This window comes from Orcinus orca, chromosome 16 (genome assembly GCF_937001465.1).
Source record: "Orcinus orca chromosome 16, mOrcOrc1.1, whole genome shotgun sequence".
NCBI classification, from domain to species: Eukaryota; Metazoa; Chordata; class Mammalia; order Artiodactyla; family Delphinidae; genus Orcinus; species Orcinus orca.
The window spans coordinates 23,643,165-23,666,333 of record NC_064574.1 but is presented as its reverse complement, the minus strand read 5'-3'; the positions used below and the strand labels follow the sequence as shown (position 1 = coordinate 23,666,333).

The following is a 23,169-nucleotide window of genomic DNA, read 5'->3' as shown; positions in this document are numbered from 1 at the left end:
TCCCTCCTGGCAGGCAAACTGGGGCCAGGGTCATTTGTTCGTGGCCATATCCCAGGGCCAGTGCACACCACAGTGGTCACCATGGTGTAGACTCTGGGGCCAGTTGTCCTGGGTTCAGATCGTAACTCTGCCACTTACCGGGTTTGAGACCTCAGGCAGGTCACTTCTCTGTGAGCCTCAGTTTCCTCATCTGTGAGATGGGGAGAACGATGGCACCGGCCTCATGGGGTTGCTTTGCGCGTTTGCCCAGTTGGTAGGAGCACTGAGCCTTGTGGGTAGCAAGCGCCAGCCAATGTCAGCTGTTGTCTTTGTTGCTTGTTTGCAGGCACTCCAGGAGGGTTTTCCTTCAGGACATCAGGGGCAGACGTTTTTCATTCCAGCAGATATTTACTCCTCACCTGCCTTGTTAGAGGGCCTTGAAATTTAGCACATACTGAAATCCCTTGGAGAGACTTGACACTTCGGATTCCTGGCCCCATCGAGATTCCTGGGATCTGCACCTCTGTGGGCAGAGTCCAGGGTCTGCATCATTATGAGCACCCCACACTTGTCATCACTGGTGGGAGACTGTTGTGGCTGCCTAGAGGGGTTCGGTGATGAACTGCCCTGCAAGCACGGGCTGGTGGGCTGCTAAGGCAGCAGGACCTCGGGCCTCGCTCCACAGACACTGGAAGCCTGAACAGGTGCTGAGCCCAGGGGAGGGAGGGGTAAACCCTAAAGGGGAGCCATCAGGGAAGGCCTCCTGGAGGCAGTGGTGTTTCAAGCAGGCCTTGAAGAGTGGGGAGGATGTTGCCCAGCTGAGATTGGCAGATGGAATCATGGATGGGGGAGCAGCACACGCAAAGGGGTGGAGGCAGGAAAAACAGGTTGTGCCTGGTGTGTGGTGTGGGATGAGCTAGTAGTTGATGTATTCAGAGAAGTGGGTGGAGTTTATGCGGCTCACCAAGGACCTCGAAGGCTACACCTTATCCAAGTCCTTTCACTTCCTTTCTCTGTCTTCCTTCCATCACTACAAGGTCTTAGGACCCATTTATTCAACCCCTGACCCCAATTATCCTCCTTGCCAGCCCCAGGTCTTCCCCATTCACTTTCTCCTCTTTCTCATCCATACCCTGACCTTGAAGTCTGTTCCCTATGAAATGGCAAGTCACAGTGGCTGAAAATGGGTTGATTATGGTGGGAACGGGGTCCTGGCAGTGAGGGGGTGTGTCTTGTAACAGGACCTTTCAGTACTTTAGCCCAAGACAAGGGCTCTCGTGGTGGGAACTCAGACATGACAGAGGAACAGGGAGGAGGCCAGCGTGGCTGCAGTGCCTTTTCATGGGTCATTATGAGGATAAAGATTGATGATGCCTGCAAAGTATCCAGCGTTCATGCTGGCACATAGTAGGTGTTCAGTAATTAATGTGCCCATGTCATGATTTTCCCAGGTCAGTTCTGGAGTAATTATTAACAGCTTCCCTTTCAATCTTACAAGCTCTTGGTTTGGAAGATAAATTATACAGTCATTGCATCTATCAATAATTGCTATTTCTTGGGAAGCTTAATTCCCTAAGGTGCTTCTGGGAGAGCAGCATCTCCGGTATCCCCAGGAGATGGCCGCCTTCCTCATACCGACATCCTCCCCACCCTAGCCCCACTTTCCTGCCCCTGGAGGAGCAGCCCCAACGGGCACAGTGGTGCTCATGCCAGCCCCCCATCCTCAAGCGAACAAGAGTGTCAGCATCTCACAGTTGCCATATTTTCAGCATGGGAGTCCTGGGCGGCTGCGTGATTTCTCCAGCTGCGTCTCTGAAGGAGGTGCCTGGGGACAGGAAAGTGATCTGCACAGGGAGGGAGGATGTTGGCATGTGCACAGCCTGGTCTGTCCCCCTTGCTCAATTTGACCTTGGGCCTGGCTGGCTCCATCCCACCATTGGCACCAGTTTCTTATGTGCTGGAGAGGCAGTTCCCCTGTGGATGGGGGGGGCAGAGACGAGGTAGTGGATGAGTTTCTCGGGGCTGTGGGACTTGAGCAAGTGCCTGGGTTGTGGTGAAGACAGTCCCTCCTGGGCAGGGCAGTGGGGGTGGCCTCCTGCGATCTCAGCCATCATCCTGGCCCTGGGGACATTCTCTCTTCATGCCGGCACCTGCCCCGTCCTGACCCTCCTGAGACTCAGAATTCAGCTTCTTTAGACACCTGGATTGGCAGGTGCTTGACAAAATGTGGGCCTCACTTTCTTGGCCTGTAAAATGGGCCTGATATTACTCAGCTGTTATTTCTATGGGGCGATCAGATGATACGATGGCTGACAAGGGGCTTGCTTGCCCACAGTACCAGCAGGTGGGGAGGGAGTGGGTGATGACATCCTTTTGTTCCCACGGTGTCAGCACAGACCCCTGCACACAGTAGGTGATTACTCAGTGCGTCCCAGCAGCAGATGGCAGGGAGGTGACGTGTGCTGAGGGCTCTGTCTCCCCTTTGGAGAGGCCAGAGAGGGATGTAGTCACTGATGCCTGGCCCCTGCTACTTTGGGCGTGAGGCCTCTGCTGCCCCCAGAGGCTGGTCTGGCGGGGAGAGGGGGGCACTGTTCCCATCAGGGTGACTTCACCCTACCTGTCACCTGGCAGCACCATGCGCCCCTAACACAGGAACCCTGAAGACCTGAGGGCTCAGATGCCAGGCCAGGGAAGCTAGAGTTGTGGTGGGGTGTCTGTGGGCCCAACAGATCTAGATTTTAATGCCAACTCTAATGCATGCTGCCTCTCTGACCTCAGGCAAGTCATTTTGCCTCTCAGAGCCTACAGTTCCCTCTGTAAAATGGGGATAATGGAAGAGGGTTCGCAGAGTTAGGGAGACCCGATTACATGGCACAGAGGAGCGAGTAGCACCTGCTGCTGCTGGGATTACCCTGATCTTCGTGTCAGCTCTGCCCGTTGGCAGGACCTGGCATGTCATTGTAATGATGCTGTAAATGGCAGATGCCCTACAAGACGTTAGGGCAGTGGGCTCCGCATCCCGGCTTAGGTGATACGCTTTCCTCTTTACGCCCCCCTCGCCTCGGCGCCACAGCCTCCCTTCCTGCTCGGATCCGGGTCCCCAGGCTGGGCGACCAGCACGCACCCATCGCCTCTCTGGAAGAGTGATGATGGTTAGGTTTCCCTTGATGCGAATGAGAGTTGTAACAAACTGCACAGGATTAAATTCAAATGACCAAAGGAAAATGTTATTTAATATTGCTTAAGCTGATGGCCCGCAGGGTGGGTGTCGATTCCACCAGACGCTGCAACTGAAAAGCCAGGTTCAGAAATGTCAGGTATCCTCCGGGAGCTGCTCTGTGTCTCTGAGAAAGCTGCCAACATTGCCCGGGCGTGCAAGCCCTCTTCCAGCTGCTGATAGAAGAAAAGAAAGAGGGAGAAAAGAACAAGAAGTTTGCAGTTGATTTCAAGCCCCTGGCTGATGTACTGGTACAGGAAGTTATAAAACAGGATACGGAGAACAAGTTTCCAGGCTTGGGGAAAAAAATTTTTGGAGAAGAATCCAATGAGTTTACAAATGATTTGGGGGAAAAGATTATCATGAGACTTTGTCCAACAGTGGAAGAAACAGTAGATCTTCTCAACAAAGTCCTTAATGGTAACAAGTTGGCATCTGAAGCATTAGCCAAGGTTGTACATCAGGACGTTGTCTTTAGTGACCCAGCTCTGGATGCAATAGAGATCAACATTCCGCAGGACACTTTGGGAGTTCGGGTGGATCCTATAGATTCAACTTATCAGTATATGAAAGGTTCTGCTGACATTAAATCCAACCAAGGAATCTTCCCCAGTGGACTTCAGTGTGTCACTATTTGAATTGGTGTCTATGACATACAGACAGGGGTGCCCCTGATGGGAGTCATCAACCAACCTTTTGTATCACAAGACCTAAACACCCTCAGGTGGAAAGGACAGTGCTACTGGGACCTTTCTTACATGGGGACCAATATCCATCCATTTCTGCCTCCCGTCTCTACAAGAAACAGCAGTGAAACGCAGAGCCAAGTGACCCAAAACCCCAGCTCTGAGGCGGAATGCTCCCACCCATTCTCAGATGTCATTAGTACAAGTGAAAAGGAGACCATCAAGGCCGCACTGTCACGTGTGTGTGGAGAGCGCATATTCCGGGCAGCTGGGGCTGGTTACAAGCGCCTCTGTGTTGTCCTCGGCCTTGTTGACATTTACATCTTCTCAGAAGATACCACGTCCAAGTGGGACTCTGTGCTGCTCACGCCATCCTCAGGGCCACGGGTGGGGGAATGGTGGACTGAAAAGAGTGCTTGGAAAGAAACCCCAACTCGCGGCTTGACTTGCCACAGTTGTTGTACCACGTGGGAAACAGAGGCGCTGCTGGAGTGGACCAGTGGGCCAACAAGGGAGGACTAATCGCTTACAGGTCAAAGAAGCAGCTGGAGACATTCCTGAGCCGCCTCCTCAGGCACCTTGCGCCTGTGGATGCACATACATAGACGAGCTCCATCCTCAGGGATTCGAAACCCAGCTGTGAACCTAGTTTCCACCTCTCTATCTTTTGAAGACAGCTTTGTCCTATTGACAGTCAAAGTTCACCTTCCTCTTTTGAGGAGCATTTTTCCATTATGTGTTCATAATGTTAATGTCAATAAATGACTGATATTCGTGCTGCCAAAAAAAAAAAAAGACATTAGGGCAGGTGCTAGGGCTCATCCTGTCATAAGTATTTATTGAGCATCTTCTGTGTCCCAGCCACTGGGCTGGGGGCTCCAGATACATCAGTAAGGAAAAGAGATAGTGTCTTCCCTGCTGGGCTTACTTTCGGGATGGGACTCATCGAACCAACCAGTACATATGATGTACTAGAATCCGGGTGGTGTTGCATGCTATAAAGCAGGGCAAAGGGACAGAGAGTGAGAGCACGGTTAGACAGGGGGGTCCAGGTCCAGGATGGCCTCTCTGAGGAGGTGACTTTTGGCAGAGACTTCAAAGAAATGAGGGAGGGTGGGAGTCATGTGGATATCCAGGGAGCAGCGCTCCAGGTGGTGGAAACAGCAAGTGCAAAGGGCCTGGGGTGGGAGTGGATTGTGACGGAAGAACAGCTGGGAGGCCAGTATAGGGGGAACAGAGGGTACTTGATGGGGAGAGTGGTAGGAAGTGAGGTCAGAGGGCACATGGAGGCCAGATGTGTTTGGCCCTATAAGCCAAGGCATGGTCTTTGTCTTTTCACTACTAGTGAGGTGAGAGCCCTGAGGGCTTTGAGCAGAGACTTGCATCTTAACAGGATCCTCTGGCTACTGTGTGGAGACCAGGCTGAAGGGATCAAGGGTGGAGGCAGGGAGGCCATGGGGAGGCTACAGCTCTAATCCAGGAGAGGGACGATGGTGGGTGGGACTAGGTAGCAGAGGTGGAGGTGGCAGGGGGTGGTTGGATTCTGGAGATGTTTTGGAGGTAGGGACAACACGATTTCCTGATGGATTGAATGTGAGGAGAGAGAGAATAGGAGGACGGAAGAGGAGGAGGGAGGGGCAGAGAGAGAGAGGGTGTTAAAAGCCACAAGGCTGGGTGAGGTCGCCTGTGTGGGCAGAAAGGGGACTGAGCCATGGTCACTTCAGGGAGTAGCATTTGAGTGACTGTAAATATGTCTGGTGAACTGAAAATCAGGATGTGGGTCTGAGTTATAAACATAACACAAAGACATAAAGAAGAATAAAATATTTTCTATCATAAAAACCATTGGAAGGTGTCACAGAAATGAGCTGAGTGGTCAGGAGGCCCAGGTTCCATGCTGGCCCCCCGTGTCTGCTGTGTGGCCTTGCTTAGGCACCTACCCTCTCTGGGACTCTGATTCCTTTTGGAAGGTCTTGACTCTCTGACTAATGGGTCATCCTTCAGGCATCTCCCATGGACACACTAGGGCAGCCGTGAGGCTCCAGAGGGCCTGCAGTTGTGGAAGCAGGGAGGAGAGGTGGGCAGGGATGCTGAGGGTGGGGAGAAAGCTGGCCTGGAGAAGCTCCTTCACTGGAGGATTGCAGACAGGGAGGCCACAGCTGAAAGGAGGAGAGACTCATGCAAAGCCGTGGCAGGTCCTGCTGGGATGACTGAGACGGGGCAGCTCCTGCAAGAGGCACAATGATATCAGGCTGGACCTTTGTCCCAGCGAAGTGCTGAGCCAGCATATAGGCTGGGCTTGACCATATTCCCTGGGTGCAGCTCCTCCAGGGCCCGGCCTGGTAGAGGAGACCCTTTTCCCCCCACCATGGCCTTTCCCTGCTGCTAACCTTCCCAGGGGCATTTTTTTGTTTCTACCATAAAGGGCAGAAGTGTCTCCGATAAGCACCTGGTCAGAACTCAGCATGCGGCAGCCACAAGGGACCTAAGAGCTCATTGTACAGCTAGGGAAACTGAGGCCTTGTGTGGGAGAGTGACTCACCCTGGCCCCAGGAGCTGGGGCAGAACTGGGGTTCCAACCTGGTTCACCACTTTGCCCTTCAGAACTCCGGCCTCCCCTCCCCCACCCCTCCTGCCGTCCTCTTTTGTTTTCCACACCCTTTGTCAAGGGTCAGTGGGGGAAAGGGAGCAGGCTCTTGAGGCAGGTTGAGCTGGGTGCCAAACCCACTTGTGCTACTCACTTGCTGTGTGACCTTAGCTGAGCCACTCAACCTCTCTGAGTCTCATTCTCCTTGTCAGCCAGATGGATGTAATGATGACAACCTGTCAGGGCTGTGGGGAGGAGCCAACTGATAGCTGTGTGTAGAATTGGAAAAATAGGCTGACCGGTACCAGTCTCATGCCCCCCGGGGCTGATGGGCATCTGGGTTATCAGGTGGGGGGGGTGATGCCCAGACCTAAAGTGAAGGTAGTGTCGAGAAGGTTCTCCCACTTGACATTTCTTTTTTTTTTTTAACCCTCTATTTATTTATTTGTTTATTTGGCTGTAGCACGGCTTGTGGGATCTTAGTTCCCTGACCAGGGATTGAACCCGGGCCATGGCAGTGGAAGCGCTGAGTCCTAACCACTGGACCACCAGGGAATTCCCTCCCACTTGACATTTCACACAAAGCTGTCACACAAAGCACTCCCAGAATTTGTCTCCGAGGGCCAGGACCCTGTGGGTGTGGTCTGGAGAAAAGGTCGGAGCAATGCCCGAGAGCCATCCTCTGCTCCATTAAATGCCGTCACCTCCATGTCCAGCCTGGCCACACTTGAGATGCAGCCACACTGCTGGTCAGCGGACAGTGGCCAGGGCAGGTTGGGAGCCAGCCCCAGCAAGAGCTGTGTCTCCCCAGTGTGAGTAGCTGGGGTGGCTTGATGGGGCGTGGCGGCGTGGGTGACGGGCAGGTGGCCCGGTTCCAGGAGTGTCATGGACCTTGGAGTGGCTGCAGCCGCCCCACACCGCCTGTCTCCTCCTCTTCCCAGCCACACCTATCAAGAGTGTGGACTGTGCCCACTGCTTCTGCCTTTGGTTTCCGCCCTGCCCGCAGCTACCCCGCTTCCTCCTTCCCTCGCCAGCTGAGCTTCTCAGCGGTGTTGACTATGCTCACCGACCCCTTGTATTCCTCACCCACTGCAGCCTGGATCACATCTCACCCTTCCGTGGTCGTTGTGCTCTGGGCATTGGCACGTGCCCTGACTGGGACCTCTGCTAGCTTCTCTGGCTATCAAAGTATCTCATGCTTTTGCCGGTTTCCCTTCCTCTGTTGGTCCACGACATGTTTCTGCTTCTCAGGGCTCTATCGTGGCAGCCTTCTCTTCTCAGACCACACCCTTTCAGGGGGACTCATCCACTGCCACCGCTTCAGTGTCCTTCTGAACACCCACCATCCCCCAGACCCCCAGCTCCATCCCCTCCCTTTACCCGGAGCTCTGCTGGATGGCACTCCCGATGTCCCAGAAGCACCTCCTGCTCAGCCTGTCCAGAGGGACCTCAGCATTTGCCCTCAAGCCTGCCCTTGCCTCTCTGTCCCCTGATTCGTGAGTGGCACCATCGTTCTCTGCATGGACCCTAATAGCCATAGCATCCTCTTTGCCCCCATCAGCCTTTTTTAAAAACAGCTTTATTGAGGTATAATTTACATACCCTAAAGTTTACTTATGTTATTCATTTGGATGAGATTTAATAAACTTATAGTTACCACAATCCCAAATCCCCTTTTGCACATTTGCAGTCAATCCCCACTCCCATCCCGGGCCCCAGGCAACCACTGATCTGTTTTCTAGTTTTACCTTTTCTAGAAGGTTCCTATAAGTGGAAACATAATATGTAGTCTTTGTGTCTAACTTCCTCCACTCAGCGTATTGTTTTTTATGTTCATCTACGTTGTTGCATATATCAGTACTTCTTTCCCTTTTAGTGCTGAGTGGTATTCATCTTATGGATATATGACATTTTGTTTATCTGTTCACTGCTTGATGGGAATTTGGATTTGGGGCTATTATGAATAACGCTGCTATGTATATTCACGTACAAGTCTTTGGAGGGGCATATACTTTTGCTTTTCTTGCATTCCTCCCTTTTTTCCACCATCCTGCCAGACCCTGATTTTCACTGGGAGACCACGTGGTTTCCTGGAAACTGACTCTACCTCCCCCACTCAGGGATAGAGCACATGACCCAGGCTAAGCCAATCAGTGTTTTCCATCCCCCAGGCACAGTGACTGGTTCCTGGATGGGCATATGACATAAGTAAGTCCAATCAGAGTGACACTTAGGACGCCGGTGCCTCTGAGCCCAAGATGGGCCTCCGGGCACAGCTGCCCACACTAAACATGGGGCCCGAGAGTCGGTAAGCTCCTGGCGTGAACGGTGTCCCTCGGACAAAGGAGCTGACGGCAACCCTCGCCAGGCTGCATCCGGAAAGACCACCGTGAAGGAGGCGTGGAGACCAGGAGCTCTGCCATCTGGCGTCACCCAGAGGCGCGTGTAGCCCCAGGAGGGGATCTGAGTCTGAGTCAAGTCAGCATTGTGTTAAAGGGAGTGAAAAGCCGTGTGGCTGACAGGGTCTTGGTGCTCGGGCCGGTGTCAGGCCTGTGCCTCCGAGGTGGGAGAGCCGAGTTCAGGACATTGGTCCACCAGAGACCTCCCGGCTCCACATAATATCAATCGGCGAGAGCTCTCCCAGAGATCTCCATCTCAGCGCTAAGACCCAGCTCCACTCAATGACCAGCAAGCTACAGTGCTGGACACTCTATGCCAAACAACTAGCAAGACAGGAACACAACCTCACCTATTAGCAGAGAGGCTGCCTAAAATCATAAGGTCACAGACACCCCAAAACACACCACCAGACGCGGTCCTGCCCACCAGAAAGACAAGATCCAGCCTCATCCACCAGAACACAGGCACTGGTCCCCTCCACCACGAAGCCTACACAACCCACTGAACCAACCTTAGCCACTGGGGGCAGACACCAAAAACAACGGGAACAACGAACCTGCAGCCTGCAAAAAGGAGAGCCCAAACACAGTAAGAGAAGACACCCCAAACACAAAATGAGAAGACAGAAAAACACAGCAGATGAAGGAGCAAGGTAAAAACTCACCAGACCAAACAAATGAAGAGGAAATAGGCAGTCTACCTGAAAAGGAATTCAGAATAATTATAGTAAAGATGATCCAAAATCTTGGAAATAGAATGGAGAAAATACAAGAAACGTTTAACAAGGACCTAGAAGAACTACAGAGCAAACAGACAATGATGAACAACACAATAAATGAAATTAAAAATTCTCTAGAAGGGATCAATAGCAGAATAACTGAGGCAGAAGAACGGATAAGTGACCTGGAAGATAAAATAGTGGAAATAACTACTGCAGAGCAGAATAAAGAAAAAAGAATGAAAAGAACTGAGGACAGTCTCAGAGACCTCTGGGACAACATTAAACGCACCAACATTCGAATTATAGGGGTCCCAAAAGAAGAGAAAAAGAAAGGGACTGAGAAAATATTTGAAGAGATTATAGTTGAAAACTTCCCTAATATGGGAAAGGAAATAGTCAGTCAAGTCCAGGAAGCACAGAGAGTCCCATACAGGATAAATCCAAGGAGAAACACACCAAGACATATTAATCAAACTATCAAAAATTAAATACAAATTACTCAGCATAAAAAGAAACAAAACTGAGTTATTTGTAGTGAGGTGGATGGACCTAGTCTGTCATACAGAGTGAAGTAAGTCAGAAAGAGAAAAGCAAATACCGTATGCTAACACATATGTATGGAATCTAAAAAAAAATTTTTAAAAATGGTTCTGAAGAACCTAGGGGCAGGACAGGAATAAAGACGTAGAGGTAGAGAATGGACTTGAGGACACGGGGAGGGGGAAGGGTAAGCTGGGACGAAGTGAGAGAGTGGCATGGACATATATACACTACCAAATGTAAAATAGATAGCTAGTGGGAAGCAGCCACATAGAACAGGGAGCTCAGCTCGGTGCTTTGTGACCACCTAGAGGGCTGGGATAGGGCAGGTGGGAGGGAGACGCAAGAGTGAGGAGATATGGGGATATATGTATATGTATAGCTGGTTCACTTTGTTATAAAGCAGAGACTAACACACCATTGTAAAGCAATTATACTCCAATAAAGATGACACTTAGGACTTGGCTGGAAGATTACTCCGTCCTCCTGCTCCTGACCATGTGATTTGTCTGGAAGCGCTGCGGCTGTTTGCACTCATATGGGAAGCCAGCCTTAGGATGGAGCTGACGCATGGAGAGGTACTGGGTTGAGAAGATATCAATGAGACGGAACTGGAACTCTGACTGAACTGTGCCTGAAGTCCACCAATTCTGGACTTTTTCAATTATATGGGTTCATCCACTTTATGTTAAAGCCAGCTTAAAATGGGTTTTGTTGCTGTTGTTGTTTATAGCTCGGGCTGGCAAAGTATGGCCATGGCCAGCCTGTTCTTGTAAAAAAATTTTGCTGGAACACAGCCATGCCCATTCATTTCTATATTGTCTATGGCAGCTTTGGAACACTGAATGGTCCACGAGGCTCAAATATTTACCATTGACCTTTTGAGAAAAAGTTTGTCAACCTCTGTTATAACCCAAAGCTTAGTATTCAATATGTACCCCAGTTACTCAGGATAGAAACCTAGGAGTCATCCCTGACTCCTCTCTCTACTTCATCCTCTACATCTAATCAGCCCCAAGTCTGATTGATTTTATAGTCTGAATATCTCCTGAATATGTCTGCTGTCCCCCAGCCCCAGTACCCCTGCCCTAGGTAGACCACTGTCGGCAATCACGTGGGTCACAGCGCCCACCTCTAGGCTGCCCCACAGAACTGCTGGGTGATCCTTCTCCCACCCAAACTTGCTGAGCCCTTGGGCTCCCCACTGCTCCCAGGGTGAAGGCCACACTCCCTGATTGACACTGCAGGACCCTCATGATCAAGTCCCCACCTGCAGTTCCAGCCCTGTCTCCCCTCCCGCTCTACCCTCTCTTCCCAGAGCACACAGACCAGCTCCCACCTGTGTGTAATTCCTCCCAGTTCCCCCCACATGGCATGCTGTGTCCCTCTTCCTTACACTCTTCCCCACCTTGTCCACCTCTGGACTCCTGTGCGTCCTCCAAGGCCTAGCCAGAGCCTCACCTGTTTTTTGATATTCCTCTGATTCCCCCAGGCTGATCGGGGCTCCCGTGGGCCACGCCCGGGCTTCCTTCCACGGCAGCCCAGTCATATCCGCCTCTCATGTCTGTTCACACATTCGCTACCCCCGCTGACTAATTCATCTTCTCGCTTAGCTTGGTCCAGCTCGGGGCCATACACAGACTAAGGGCTCAAGAAATGTTCGTGGGGCACAATGTTCCCTGCCCTCTGCTCCAAAGCCACCGTGAGGAATCAGGGGTCTCCTGGCTGGACGAGGCTTTGAAGGAGGGACCATCTGGGCTCAGTGTTAACAGAGGTGATGGAAGGATTGGAACTGCCTGGGCCTCCCAGGCAAGAGCGCCTCCAGGAGGTGCAGAGAAATGCCTCCCAGGATTCAGAGAAAGGAAAAGTAGGGCAGGAGAGAGCGGGTCACTGCGGCGGCCCCTTGAGAGTGCGGAAGAGAAATGAAGGGATTACGAGGAAATGTCATTAAAATAAAGATCTTCCCTGGCCTCTCGGGGCGCCAAGAGGAGGCCAAATGGCCAGTGAGGGGGCCACCGGGTCCCGTCAGAGCTGCCGGAAAGTTTAGGGATTTACAAGACTGGCCCTTTGGAGGATTTAGGGAACATCTGATTTCTAAATCCGTGACTGAAAACGCATTTGGCCACCAGCTGGCTGGGTGCTGGGTGAACCTTCCCAAGAAGCTTCTGTGGAGGATTCAGGGGAGCACTGCCCTCACCCACTGTGGAGGTCTTGGCTTCCACATGCCAGGGCTCAGGGCTGTGGCCCCATTCAGTGCTCCTTCCAGAAGCGGGTGCTGATGTGAGTCCAGTGCACAGAAAACCAGAAACCAGACAGGCCTGAACTCCCTCATGGGACTAGAGTGAGGAGCAGATGAGACAACGGATGTGAATGTGCCTTGCAAACTGTAAAGTGCTGTCACACCCTGTCAGTGTCTGTCCTTGATACAGCCTTCCCAGAGACTCCCCCAGCTGAGTGAGTCACCCTGTTCTCCCCAGACTGTGTATAAACCTCACTCTTGCACCTATCCCCTCCGTCACAGACCCTAAGGTAGGACGTGTCCCCCGCCAGACTGAGATCCTTGAGGACGGGGACAGGTACATGATTCTTCCACATCTGGCTCGGTTCCTGGCCCAAAGCAGGAGTTTGACAGCTAGTTCTTGAATGACCTTGACTTGTAGAGAAGCAGTTAACTTGAGGGTGCTGGGTAGCCTCAGTTTGTAAAAACAGGGACCAGGTGGTACGTGGTGGAAATCTTTCTAATAAAATGACACAATGTTTCGTAAGTTGTGGCTCAAACAGTGTGAGCGTCTGGAAATGCAGTCTCAGGGTTGAGAATGCTAAAAGCTGTCTGGTCCTGTGCTGTCCGGTAGGGTAGCCCCAAAGCACGTGTGGCTATTTCGATTTCAATTTAATTTAAATTTCAGTTCCTTAGTTGTACTCGTCACGTTTTGGGTGATCAGTAGCTGCACGTGGCTCTTGGCCACTATAGGACAGTGCAGTTGAGAGCATTTCCATTACTGCAGAGAGTTGTCTTGGACAGCACTCCTCAGTGCGGGGAAAATTCATGTCCGTGCGATATCTCAGGCCCTGATCATCTTGGGGGCTTACCTCCAAGATTTCTGGGAGAGAGCTGGGGGCTCTGGAGCCTGACCAACCTGGGTTTGGATCCCTGCTCAGCCATCGACTTGTGCAGCCTGAAGCAAAGGGACTTCCGCCTCCTCCCTGAGGCTCATCTGCAGACTGGGTGACCGTGTGCCTGCACAGAGCCGTGACACTTAGAGAAAAAAGCTTGTAAAGGGCTTCTCGGTGTCCCGTGCAGGAGTGAGTGAACCGGCTACATGGCAGCACTCAGTGGGGGAGCCTCCAGGCTCCTGGAGCTTGGAGCTCAACTGCCCAGGGACAAGGCAGGCTGGAGCACTTCCGGGCACTGAGGGCCAGTCTGGGGCAGTGGCTGGTGGACGTGCCTGGCTGGGGGCAGTCGGTAGGAGAGGGCGAGGCTGGAGCTGGTGGGGCTGAGGCTGGGCAGGGGCAATGAAGCTCACTCCTGAGCCCCTAGCTGCGGAGGAGGACGCTTTGCAGTCCGAGTTAGCATGCACTTCCTCTGTGTAAAACTCTCCGCTGTCCACCAGCTGGCTAGAGGATAGTAATTAACAATAATATGAACATAATAGCAACAATATTTACTGAGCATTTTCTATTTACCAGGCACTGTGCTAAGGGTCATGATACACATATGCATTAGCTCGTTTCCTCCTCGCAACAGCCCTGTGTAATAGGTATATTGCTCTTACCATTTTACAGATGGGGAACACTGAGTCACACAGTTATGTTCTAAGTCACACAGTTATGAGGTGGTGGAGCAGGGGTCTGACCCCAGGCTCCAGAGTCTATGCTTTGGGTAGAGTACAGACTCCTTACCTGGTCTTGAAGGGCCCTGCAGAGCCCTGCAAAGCCGGCCTTGGTCACCCTTCCACCTTCATCTCGGGTCGCTCCCCACCTGTCTGGTCAAGTTCCTCAGGCACCCCAGGTGTCTCCTTCCTATGCTTGTGCCGTTGTTTATTCCTTGACCTAGACATCCTCCCCTCTTCCCCTTAACCCTCCACGGAGTCCTGTTCATCCTTCAGGACCCGGTTCTAGTGGGAGCATCTTGAGGCCAAGGACTGGGCCTAAGTCATTTCTGTGTCACAACGTCCAGCACATGGCTTGGAGCATTGGAGGTCTTGGTAAATTACGGGTGGTGGATTGGAGGGGGATGAGTGAGTGGATGGAAGGATGGGTGGAGTAGGTGGATGGTGAGTCAAGGGGAGAGAGTAGAAGTTGGTGGATGATGGGAAACTGGATGAGTGGACCGGTGGCTTCTGCTCAAATGCCAAGGGGGAGATGGGGCCTGAGCTGAGCGCAGGGCAGTGGTGTGGAGAGCAGCGGCAGTCTGAAGACATTTCGGGGCAGAATCAGCAGGGCTTGCAGGGGGCTGAGGGGCGGGGAGGGGTCCAGAGCAATGGCCAGGTTTCTAGCTTGGAGACTTAGGAGGATCATGGTATTTTCAGGGAGGAGCAGGTCTGGGGGAGATGGTGATGAGGTCCATTTCGCGTGTGGGAGCGTGAGGGGCCCATGCGGGGAAGGTCTGGGAGGCAGCTGGGGAGATGAGCCTTGGACAGGTTCAGGGGCAAGGCCAGACCTCACAGAGACTTGGAAGGTCATGTGGCTTCAGGACTGAGGGCTAGAGCACAAACCGTCAGGAAAGGCGGAGGAACCACGGTCCCTGAGGTAGAAGAGCCAGGAGGGACACAGCACAAGGGGGGAGGGCACTGCCATGTCACAAACACCCATAAATCATTGCAGGCGGTGTGCTGCGGGCAGCCAGGGCCGAGGGGATGCGGGCAGGAGACTCAGTGCTGGAAATGGGCCGGGAAGGGTGGCGAGGTTTTGACCAGCCCAGGGAGGGGTTACCCTGAGCAGGGAAACTGCACAGGCCGAGGCAGGGAGCAGAAATAGGCAAGTTATGTCCACGTACCCTGAGGGCCTCGAAGCCTGCGGCAGCCAGTCAGCTGGAAAACAGGAGGCTCCACGCCTTTTCTCTGCCCCATCTGGCACCCTGTGACCACAGCCTCCAGGGCCTGGGAGCACTCTGGGTTAATCTGGGTGCTGTGCTACGTGGGACAAGTCACCTCCCCTCTCTGGGCCTCATCTGGAAACTGGAATCAGTGCCACCTGCCTGGTTTGCCGAGAGGAGTGAATGAGATGTGGGAGTGTGAGAAGCCCCCACTTGCATGAGGAAACTCCATAAATGCCATTTTAAAAACCTGTTTTTGCATTTCAATTCCACAAATATTTATGGAACTAAGGTTCGGTGTAAATCCATTTTGTAAATTAAATTTTCATACAACAAATACCATTTTACCTGGGCCTGGGGTGGCAAGGTTGGTGAGGCCATTCATTGTTTGAAGAGCCCTGAGTCAAATTCTTTTCTTTTCTTTTCTTTTCTTTTATTATTATACGTCTTTATTGGAGTATATTTGCTTTACAATGGTGTGTTAGTCTCTGCTTTATAACAAAGTGAATCAGCTATGCATATGCATATATCCCCATATCTCTTCCCTCTTGCGTCTCCCTCCCACCCACCCTCACTATCCCACCCCTCTAGGTGGTCACAAAGCACCAAGCTGTTCTTGCTATGCGGCTGCTTCCCACTAGCTATCTATTTTACATTTGGTAGTGTATATATGTCCATGCCTCTCTCTCGCTTTGTCACAGCTTACCCTTCCCCCTCCCCATATCCTCAAGTCCATTCTCCAGTAGGTCTGTGTCTTTATTCCTGTTTTACCCCTAGGTTCTTCATGGCATTTTTTTTCCTTAAATTCCGTATATATGTGTTAGCATACGGTATTTGTCTTTCTCTTTCTGACTTACTTCACTCAGTATGACAGACTCTGAGTCAAATTCTTTTGAAAAGCCCCAGTCGGTTCGTTTTTCGAGTCAATGAGGATTTCAACTTTCCAGGCTCGCAGAGGGAGGCTTTCATTTGTTCCTTGTGTGTTTTGAAAAGATCCTCCCAGCTGCAGTAAGAAGAGGGACCGAGGGAGACAGCAGGGCGTCCAGGAAGGGGGCTGGTGCAGTGGTCTGAATGAGAGATCATGGTGGCCTGGACAGGGGGTGACTCCGGGGATAAAGAGAAGGGGATTCGAGAGATGTTGAGAGAGGAGGAAGGTGCATAGGAGCCCTTGGCATCTTGGTTACCGACGAGCGTGAGCTGGTTCCAGGTACCTGGTTAGATGATGCCGTAGGAGACAAGACCTCTGGAGAAGAGACCCTGGACACGTGGCGTGTGACGTGTCCACAGGGTGGCGGGCAGAGCTGCCCGTGGGAATTTGGCTTTGTGGACCTGGCCCTCCAAGGGGCAGGCTGGGCTGGAGAGAAAAATAAATGTCTGTGAGAGGGAAGAAGGGAAAACCCAGAGCTTGTGACAATTAGCCAATAAATATTTTTTCAGCATTGAAAACATTTGTTGAGCGACGCCTTCCCTGAGCACCTCCGTGTGCCAGGTGTTGTGGTGGGCACTGGGGACCTGGCGATAAACCAAGCACACAAACTCTCAGCCTCGTGGGGCCGGCATTTTAGTGGGAGGGGCAGGGTGTAATCAGGATAAATTGCTCATTTGCATATAAGCCTTACAACCTTACGAGGAAGGTGCTGTAATTATTCCCATTTTAGAAAAGAGCAGCTGAGTCCCAGAGACGTTAAGAAACTTGCCCACAGTCACTCAGCTATGTAACTGGCAGAGCCTGGATTTCTACCTCAAGCCCATGCTTTTCTGTTAAGAGTCTTACCTGTTGTGCTGAAATGCATCTCATTGACAAGGTCAGGTCTCAGCAAAGATCTGAAGGAAGTGAGGGGGTAAGGCTCACTGACATCTGGGCGACTGACATTCCAGGCAGAGAAAGAGCAAGTGTAAAGGCCCTGAGGCAGGAGCATACCTGGTATATTTAGGGAACAACGCAGAGGCCAGGGTAGCTGGGGCAAAGGGAGTGAGCAGAGAGTGAAGGGGAGAATCGGACGTGGTGGAGGGACCACCCGTGGCATCTGTAGGGCTGTCAGCTTTTACTTGAGGTGAAGTGAGGCCATGGAGGGTTTAGAGCAGAGGAGGGGCAGGCTCTGACTTGTGTTCTAGCCCGATTCCTCTGGCTTCTGTGTCCGGAGCAAGGGCAGAAGCAGGAGACAAGAGAGGACGTGACTAATCCAGGCAAGAGGTGATGATGGCTCAGTCCACAGCAGTGGTAACATGCAGGTGGTGCACCAGCTTCTTGATACGTCGTGAAAGTGGCTTCAGTAGGAGCTGCTGATGGCTTGGGTGTAGAGGGTGAGGGAAAGAGAGGCATCAAGGATGACTGCAGGGCTTGAGCCTGAGTTGCTGGTAGGAAGGGGTTCCATTGACTGCGATGGGGGCAGCTGTGGGGAAGCCGCTTCATAAAGTACTTTCCATGTGCGTTATCCCTTTTAATGCCCTGGCTACTCTCTGCAGTAGGTGTTGAAACTCTCGGAGGTTATGTGATTTGCTCAGGATCACTCCGCCAGAATGAGGTGAAGCCAGGACAGGAAGCCAAGTCGCATTATAGCGTTTGGAATTTTGATCCATTCATTCAATCAGCAAACATTTCTGGAGCACCTTCTGTGTGGTAGGCACCGCACTGAGCGTTGACAATGATGACCAATGACGATGGCCCTGCCCTCGTGGAGCTCCCAGTCTGATGGAGAAGGCAGTGTCATCCAATGATCATGGAAATGATTTCCTCACATCAGCATGATAAGTAGCGAGAAACTGAGGGAGCCCTAGGAGCCAGTAACTGGGGGCTTGGACTGGCTGGAAGGTCAGGGAGGGCTTCCTGGAGGAGGCAAATGTCAAATGCAAAGGCCTCTGGGACAGAGGGTCTGTAGGGGTGTTGGGGGATTCTTGGGAAAATACTCCCTGGTTTCCCAGGCCATAGTGGAAGAACCCCAAGGGAATCACAGGCTCCCAGAGGACAGCTGTCCATTGGGAAGTTGCAGAATCTTTCTTTTAGTGTTGGATTATTCTAACAGCTTTATTGAGATAGAATTCATAGACTGTACAATTCTGGATAGAATCCGTATACTGTACATATACTGTACCCATTTAAAGTGTACCATTCAATGGCTTTCAGTATATTCACAAAGCTGTGCGTCCGTCGCAGCAATCCATTTTAGAACATTTTCATTATCCCAAAAAGAAACCACGAACCCTTTAGCTTTCACCCGCTCCCAATCCCCCCACCGGCAACCACTCGTCTACTTCCTGTCCCCACAGAGTTCCCTGTTCTGGACATTTCATATAACTGAAACCATACCCTATGTGGTCCTTTGTGACTGGCTTCATTCACTTAACATAATGTTCTCGAGGTTCATCCCTGTTGGAAGTCCCTGAATCTTAATCACCATCAGAGCTGACAAGAACCTAAGAGACTGTCTTGTAGGCTTCTCCCACCTGTTGTAAAGTGGGCAGTCGGGAGGAGACTTGCTCCGGTCCCTCAGCAAGGAAGTTGGGCGGACTCCAGGGCAGGTCTTGGGACCCCTTGCCCCACTGCCCTGCACAGGATGCCTCCCTCTGCCGTCACCTCTCTTCCTTCCGCTTTGGGCTCCCACTGATTTTGGCTAAAAGTGACAACTTGATCAGGCACGCATCCTCCCAAACACTGAATTTTCACGTACTGGCAATTTTCACACCCCATGGTGCATCTTGGAATCTTTTAAGAATTTGTGTCTGCTAATTCAGAATGTTTTGGAGGTCAGTGTTTTCTTTTCCTTCTGTTTAAACACTTTTCATCCAGACGGTTATGCCTGTTTTTCTGGGTTGGTGATTTCCCCACCTGGGGAGGCAGGGCCACACTGGGGTTAAATACCAGGTCTTAGAATCAGATGCCCTGACTCTTCCTCCGTGTGGGTAATTACTGAAGTTCTCTGAGCCTCAGTTTCTCCTTTTGAAAAATATGGATAACATTGTAGCACTGTGAGGAGAAAATGAGGTCAAAGGAGGTGTAGCTATAGAGAAGTTAGAGATTATGAGGGCTTTCCAGGGCCCTGGTGTAACCAGGAGAAAAAGATGAACCTCTCCCATCATCCACTGCCCCTTTCTCCGTATTCCTACTGTGAACTGACCCCTGGACTTCTTCTCCCCGGGCTGAGGGGGAAAGCCTGAGTTCAGATCCCAGCCCAACCACTTGGATTCTGTGTCCCCAGATCAGGTAGATGACCCCTGTGTCTCTGTTTCTCCACCTGTAGAATGAGAGAACAGGGGCGGGGGCTTCCACTGAGTCCTCCAAAGCAGCCAAGAGGCTCCTGGGAGCGGAGGTGTGGAATGGGGGGGGGCTTTTTCTTCTCCCAGGAGGGCCTGGTTCCCGCTGATTTAAAGATCCAATCAGGGGCTTCCCTGGTGGCGCAGTGGTTGAGAGTCCGCCTGCCGATGCAGAGGACACGGGATCGTGCCCCCGTCCGGGAAGATCCCACATGACGCGGAGCGGCAAAAAAAATAAAATTAAAATTAAAAAAAAACAAAAACAAAATAAAGATCCAAGCAGAAGCAGCAGCACCTGTTCAGCAGAGGTGGGTGGAGAGGGACACCTGGCTTTCCTGTGCCTCTCACACGAGACGAGACCTGTGATGTAGGAGGTCGGGGGGTGGTGTTGCAGCCCCTCCTGCTCTGAGTGCGGGGCACAGGGACCGAGCCTCTTTGAAGGGTCTTTTTCAGGCACATACTCTGTGCCAGGTATTCTACTTGCATTATCTTCTTAATCCTCACAGGAGACCTCAGAGGTGGTTCTCTTATTTCCATTTGACAAGCAGGGAAACTGAGGCTCAGAAAGGGGCAGGTGCCTGCCCAGTGTCGCCGGGAGAGTGAGGGCTCAACTGGGATTCGAACTCGGGACTGTGTGACTCTGGCCCCTTTCCTGACCGCCCCCATTCAGGGAAAAAGAGGGAGAAGCAAGACGGGGAGGATCTGAGCCTTTGGAACCCCAGCTTCCCAGCTGCTGTGGGGATTCTGTGGGTGGTGGGGAAAGCATTGTAAATATGCATGACATGCAAATACCCCTCTGAAAAACAACGTAGGGGCCCTCGTGAGCCGGGACGCCAGAGTGCTTTGGAAAATGTAGTGTTGTACAAACACTTGGGTTTCTATGATGATTGCTCCATGGTGTCCCCCTCCCCAGCATCCCCAGGGCCAGTCCAGGGGTCTCAGGGTGGAGGGATTATCCCCGGCCACCTCCTAATTGACGTTCTCCTTCATTCTTGCAGGCACCCGTGCCTCCCCACTGCCAGGGGCCTGGTGGCCGGAACCTGGTCACTCCAGGTACTGGAGGGCCCCGTCCCACGTTGCTTCCCGCCAGCACCTCTGACCAAGCGCCCGGAGGGATGTGTGTGCCAGCCCTCGGTCCAGCACCCGCTCCCAAGGTGACGCCTGCTGCTTCCCGACTGGTTCCCATTTCCCCTCCGCACGTAGCTCCGGGGTTGGTAAGTAACTGTGTCTGCAGCCTGGGCACACGGAATCAGGGCTGCTCATCCACAGACCCGTGCTTGGCACAGTTGGGAAGTGTCCAGCCTTCCCACCCAGCGACACCCACGTGCTGGTGAAGGGACCTCAGTGAGAGCTTTTATACGTCTGGGCTCAACTTATAGTTTAACCACTTGTCTCATCCAGTCCTCCCGACAAACCAGAAGTTGAACACAGTGATTGCGCCCATGTTACAGAGCAAACAGCCTCAGAGAGGAGAAAGCACCTGCCTGAGGATGCACAGAAAGCCCAGCTCTATCCATCTCAAAGGCCAGCTCTTACCACACCCAAGGGGCTGGGGGGTTGGTGACACGGGCTCAGAAAGGGAAGGGGAACGTCGGGCTGGGCCGGAAGCCATGGGGCCTATGAGACCCCAGGGGCGGGGGCTGAGGTGAGGCCATCAGAGTTCCTGAATCTTGGGGAGCCCTGTTGTTCCTGCCCCTCCAGCTTGTTCCACCGGCAACCCTCCAGTCCCCAGCATGCCTGACCCCAACATGGATGAGGGGCCCGGCCCTGCAGCATCTCTGGTCATCCTTCCCACAGCAAGGATCCCAACAGGGTGCCCCAACTCAGCGCTGGCCACAGCGCCGGGCACCACTTTCCTGCATCTTATTCTCCTACCACCTCCCCAGGTTGTGCAGGTGTGACTAGTTCACAGTTGAAGGAACCAAGGCTCAAAGGAGCTCATGGGGGGACTTCCCTGGTGGTCCAGTGGTAAAGAATCCACCTTCCAATGCAGGGGACGCAGGTTCCTGGTCGGGGAACTAAGTAAGATCCCACATGCCGCGGGAGAACTGAGCCTGCGCACCACAACTACTGAGCTGGCACGCCTCAACTAGAGAGCCCACGTGCCGCAAACTACAAAGCCCTTGCGCTCTGGAACCCGCACACCACAACTAGAGAGAAGCCCTTGCGCCGCCAACGAAGTTCCCACGTGCCACAACTAAGACCCGACACAGCCAAAAAAAAAGAGGGAGCTCAAGGGGCTCGCCCAAGGTCACCCAGCCACCACTCAGCGCTACACGGGGTTGTTGGTTTAAGATCTACCTCCTAGTCTGGCGTCAGCAACCCAAGGGTCAGGAAACATTGCTTCATTCCCTACCGGACAGCCAGCAGCTGTGCCTGGCACGTAGTTGGTATACGTGGGAGGAAGGAGAAAGGGAGAGGAGGAAGGCGCTCTCACCTCCCTCCACCCAGACGCTAGCAGGACCCAAGAGCCCACTGGCCTTTCGGCCAGCCTCTGGTCCCTGCTGACCCCAGAGAGCTGGCAGTCCACTCAAGCCTTCAGCAAGGCGGCCAGCCCCTCTGGTCCCCATTCTCTCATCTGCCAACAACTGATCAACCTCCCTAATGGGACGGTTATGAGAAGGGAAAAGACTCGTAAATATGGATAGTATACCAATGCCACAGGATAATAAAAACCCGGGAAGTTCGCTGTAGATAATGTGTATAGAAGTGCTTCTTCAGGAACAAGGGCTGCACGCTCGTCCGGTGCCCCCTTCTTAGTACTAATAACTGTGAAAGGGGCCCTAGTAATTAGCTGCCCCCCGGCCCAGCTCCCCCGATCTGGCCTGGGCTGTTGTAGTGGCTACACACAGCTGTTACATTTGGCGGAGCAGCTGTCCTAGGAAAAGACGTGATAAGGCCACCTGGTCTGAGAGCTGTGTCTGTGGGATTTAATCATATGCAGATACTCCTGGTGCTGCCCTAGGCCCTGCATGCCCTCCCTAGGGACTAAGTATGTGAGAGGAGCAACCTGAATGACAGCGGCCGTTTCGTGAGCAGTTACTATGTGCCTGGCATTGTGCTAATGCTTCATTTTCTTCATCATCTCAGTTAAGCTCCTAGTGACCCTGTGGGAGGTCGATGGCGAGACCGAGGCATGGACCTGGGGGAGAGGGCTCACCCGGCAACACTCTGGTCCTTCCAGAAAATTACCACCACTCTCTGCCCACCTCCCTGCCCCGCCCCGCACCAGCCAGGCCTGGCCGGAGGGGCAGGATCGTGGCCTCCAAGAACACAGCATAGCTGGCAGCCCCTGGCATGTGTGGCCCAGTGACGGAGAACGGGATTCCTTGGCACAAGCTGGGAGCGCAGCCGTCAGCACTGCGCCGAAAGATGGAGGACCGGGCGGCAGCGAGGGAGGTGTTACTGCTGCTGTTTTGCTAACGAGCTGGTTATTTAAAGAACAGCCCAAGTCGAAGTTGGGAAATTGGATGGGGAGTCTCCGTGCCCAGGGCAGAGGCAGCCAGGGGTCCGGGAGCCTGGCTGGGTAGGGACAGAGTGGCCACACATTCTTTCTTTTCATTTGCTTTCTATTATTAATAATGGTAACAGCACTATAAAAGTCTGGAAAAGGATTACCTTTGTGAAGAAAAGAGGATATAAGGATTGAGAGTGGGGCAGGAGGGGTTCCTGAGGGGTAAGCAGTGTTCTATTCATTGACCCAGGTTGTTTTGTGATCATTTATTGCAGTAAACATTTTTGTTTTGTGTACTT

The 23,169-nt window shown here is 52.5% G+C and overlaps 1 protein-coding gene and 1 pseudogene across 9 annotated transcripts in view; both read left to right on the top strand.

The window, feature by feature from the left end:
• DLGAP4 (DLG associated protein 4) overlaps positions 1 to 23,169 on the top strand; it is a 202,367-nt gene that overhangs the window by 39,167 nt on the left and 140,031 nt on the right. For 3 of the 9 annotated variants that reach the window (XR_007472183.1, XM_049699334.1, XM_049699333.1), the window contains exon 2: positions 20,415 to 20,630. The gene's annotated coding sequence lies outside the window, so the exon portion shown is untranslated. Of the gene's footprint in view, positions 1 to 20,414; positions 20,631 to 23,169 lie in introns of those variants that run through there. The other 6 variants (XM_049699332.1, XM_049699330.1, XM_049699331.1 and 3 more) reach the window with 5 other exon arrangements.
• On the top strand, positions 3,229 to 4,677 carry LOC101270535 (inositol polyphosphate 1-phosphatase-like; annotated as a pseudogene).